This window comes from Pteropus alecto, unplaced genomic scaffold (assembly GCF_000325575.1).
Source record: "Pteropus alecto unplaced genomic scaffold, ASM32557v1 scaffold196, whole genome shotgun sequence".
Lineage (NCBI taxonomy): Eukaryota > Metazoa > Chordata > Mammalia > Chiroptera > Pteropodidae > Pteropus > Pteropus alecto.
The window spans coordinates 2958682-2962871 of record NW_006439717.1 but is presented as its reverse complement, the minus strand read 5'-3'; the positions used below and the strand labels follow the sequence as shown (position 1 = coordinate 2962871).

The window sequence follows — 4190 nt, the reverse complement described above, 5'->3', positions numbered from 1 at the left end:
TACATACCTGTAGAGCTTTAGGCATAGATCACCTTGGTGTAATGTGGTAAAGCCTCATGGGATCATTGAGATTATAGGTGCCCTAACCCTCATTTTATTTTTTATTTTTTTGACTAACAGTTCCTGCCTCGGGTTTATTTGTATAAGTAGCAGAAGAGGACACCAGCCCATGCAGACAGCAGCCCAGGAGTCACACCAGTCCTTCCATCCTCACAATGGCAGACAGAGGCCTCTACTCTTGAGCCTTTGTGGGTGCCTTGGCACCTTTGGGAGCTGGAACTGAAACCTGAGCTGAAGGTTGAGCTGCAGCTGCGGCCAGGGCCTTGGTTTGAGAGCCTTGGCCTTGGATTTTAGCCAGCATAGCCTAAGACCCTTGGCACAAGCACGTTTCCCAAGCTTGGAGTGAGCAATGTAGGCAAATTGGTTGAGCTTGCAGCTGCTGCCTTTGGGGATCTCGGACTTGACCTTCTTGGGCTTTACGAGGGCCTTGATAGCTTCAGCACATGTACTCATGGCCTTGGCGTTGTTGGCCTGCATCTTCTTCAGGCCCTTCTTGTTGTGCTTCTTGGTAAAATGCATGTTCCTCAGGAACTACAGGTCCACCCCCTTAAAAGATTCGTGTGTTTGTGATCCAGGTTTCTTGATGCTGTTTCTCAGCCATTTTCGGAACTAGTTGTGCATTGTGTGGTTTTGGGACTTGGCTATGTCTACAGTGAAGCCTGCAGCTCCTCCCTAGCCCTCACTTTCAAGAAGGGTAAACATGTAGTGGGTACATTTGTCTGAGGCTCTTTGGTGGAGTAGTTTAGATAATGCTGTGCTCCGATGCTCAGGGAAGACAGGGAGCTCACACCACGTCAAATGTCTTTCTCCTTCCACTCTTTTTTGTGGTCTCCCTGCCCTTGTCTCTTTCCTCTCAACAGTCTTCCACACAGTGGTTAGAATAAAGTTCCTCATATCCTGTCATCGCTACTCCTTATTTTCTAGTTTATATAATGCGACATCTCAGCTTACCCTTCCCGACAACAATCTCTGTGTCACATCAGCCTTGTTTTACATCAGTTCCTTTGGTCTATACCTTTGGATCTGCTGAATTAAGTCTTGTCACTGCTCTGGCAACTTCTTTCTCCTCTTGGCCAACAGAAACTCCTCTTGTCTTCTGAAATAGTCATGAAAATGCCCCATACTCAGGCAATCTTACTTGGAAATTGATTTCACCTGGTTCTAGATACCGTTCTCCATACATAAGCATTTAGACATTTGAGAAGTATTTATCTAATTTTGCAACAATTTAGAAAAACTTTAAGAAAATTTTCTCCATAATCTTACCATCCACACAACTTTTTAAACTTCATGCTTCCTTCTAATCCTTTCTTACCTGAGTATAAACTTTTTTACATAGTCGTGATGTATACAACTTGTATTATTTTTCCATTCAACATTATTTTATAACTATTTTTCCATGTCACTGTACTACCTGCATTTTTAATAATAGTAGTATAGTACTTTATCTATGAGCAGTGAGTGATGGTAGAGAGAGTAGGATATGTAGCCAAGCTAAGTATAACCTTAGGCAAGGTGTATAAACCCTTTTGAGCCTCGGTTTGTTCATTTGTGAAAGGGGAATAAATGTATGTAAAGCACATTGTACAGTGCCTGACATTTGAAAAACACTGGCTATGACTTATTACCTAGTTTGAGCCATATGAGATTGCTTTTATGGTGTGTTACTTTAAAAATTGTTTGTGGCTGTTTCATGGGCAGTTCTCAGACAATTGTTAAGTTCCTCTTAAGTAAAGATAAAACTTTTATTTACTTCATATCACTCTCTAGGTCTTCTGTTAAAAGACAGATATCTGCTTCAATGGACTCTCAATCGCACAGTGCAGTGGCTGCATTTCATTCTAAATAGTTTTGCTCTTCAAATGGAAACTTAGTCACTATCTCTGATGCTCTGAAATCTCTTAACTTAGTTATAAGTTGCCAAAACAGAAAAAGAAGCTTTGGCGAGATCCCTTTGTTCCTTACATCATTTCAATCCCCCTCTAGCAGAGAAAGCTAAGGTCAACAAGTCCTTTATGTTCCCACCAGAAACTTAACTCTAAAATCTAGGCCATCTCTGGCAAGCAGCTCAGCCTTAGTCTAAAAGAAGTGTGTCCACTGCTGGGTGTATCTTGCTCAGAACTTTCTTTTTTATGGGTTATAGAGAGGCATAGATAGACTGAAAGGTGGCCTGCAGCTCTGACCTTTGTGAAGGCACTTATTTTTAACATGATAATGGGATGGAGGAGTAGAGAGCTGGCCCCTCCTTTTATTTTCCTTATTTACATATGGCTTCCTGACAGCCAATCACCAATTGTTTGGCTTGACCCCTCCTCTCCTGAGAAAGACTCATCTGTTTAAAGCTAACATTTTCATGACAAGTTTAGGAGATTCAAGCTTGTAATTTTACATTAAGGAATGACTGTGTCCCTGCGTATTCTGGTAATTCTTTTTCTTGAAGTATTAACTTGTCATTTTAGAGCTAAGCTCTTTCCTCCATTTACAAAATGAGGAACAATTATGGCATTCCATGTATTTTATCTACTGAGAAAAGTGCCTTTAAAAGTTCTAGTGTTACTTTTGTTTCAGCTGTTTACATCTTAACAACTATATGCAATTTTCCATGTTCTCAATTTTCTGTATAGTTGTAAAACTCTTGTTCTGTAACACATCTTGATGGCAATTGCCCCAAAGATACTTGTTTTATCTTGTAAGTATTATCAAGCTTATCAATGGTTAGTCATGTTTGTAGTAATTCTTTATTTCAACTTGGGCTTGTGATACGTTAAGTTCAAAAAGTAATTTCTGTGCTAATTCTCAAGTCAAATGATGAAGTTGATTTCTGATGATTGCTTAATCTTCATTCCCAAAAGAATCCTTCTGCTATTAAAAAAAAAAAAAAAAAGTTGAAAAGCATTCTTCACACCAACTTGCCTGAACATGCCTCCTTTGATTTGTTCCTTTTTGCTTCTGTTGTTGAAATCTTCTGGCATGACTGAAGCCTGGGAAGCAGCATGACCTGAGATGAAAAGATTGTAGTCATCAACATACCTCTGTAGATACATTTCTAGCCTCAAGATTATGTGGCAGTAGGACATGGTCAATTCAGGTCTGGCTTTTCCACAGTACTTTAGAGTCTAAAGTTTAGACTAATGGCACCATTTCACATTATATTGAATTTTAGGAGAAACATTTCCTTCAGGGTAAAACTTCTGTCAAACCTTTGTATAGCTTACTTTGTAATAATAATGGGAGAACATATTTTGCTAAAGCATGAGGAACTAAACCTCTTGTTTTTGAAAAGTAATTAGGAAATCACTTTTTTTTATCCCAGTAGATCAAATTTCTCATTGAAAGGAACTGAAAATTTTATTTTGCTTTGTTTTGAATGCAACTAGCACTAAAAGTAACCAAGTGAAATTTATTATTTATATATGAAAAGGATAATATCACTAGAAGAACATATGAAAAATCAGAGATAGTTTTTGAACATGCTGTCTAAATTATTAAACTTCCCCCAAAACACAGTTTTTGACATGTTTCAATAGACCTACCATATGAGGAAGAGGCAGTATACCAAAATGAATAAGAGCACAGACTGGGCTTGAATTTTGGGTCTATTTACTGGCTGTGTGACAGCAGGTGAGTTATTTAATCCCGCTGTGCATCAGTTTCCTTATCTATAGAATGGGGCTAATACCACTACCACCATAAATACCTACCTCAGAGGGTTATTGTGATGATTAAAGGAGTTAATGTAAAATGCTTAGAATAGTACCTTAGCACATAGTAAATGTGATGTCTCAGTTGCTACTATCACCACAGATGTAGAATCTTCATATTATAAAGACTGAAAGATGGCTTTTCTATAAACATGCCCATTCCTTCCAGGGAAGGTCTCTTAGGTCTTGACTTCCAATCTTATGGTTTTAAATATATACCAGCATTTCTTCTGTTTCACTAAATGAAGACCCATTTTCACCTGCAAATCATGTCTAATCATTATCCAAAAGCCTTAACAGACAAATAGCACACTATGTTAGGAAAGTATTTTTCAAGAATCACTTGATGATAAAGTTAATGGATAAATTAGAGACAAAAAACCCAGGAATATTCAATAGATAAAATACAGTATTTTTTGGATTGTGGTA

The 4190-nt window shown here is 38.1% G+C and overlaps 1 pseudogene; it reads right to left on the bottom strand.

Annotated features, from left to right (window-relative positions):
- Nucleotides 1-232: 232 nt before the first annotated feature.
- On the bottom strand, nucleotides 233-3137 carry LOC112483837 (annotated as a pseudogene).
- Nucleotides 3138-4190: the final 1053 nt, after the last annotated feature.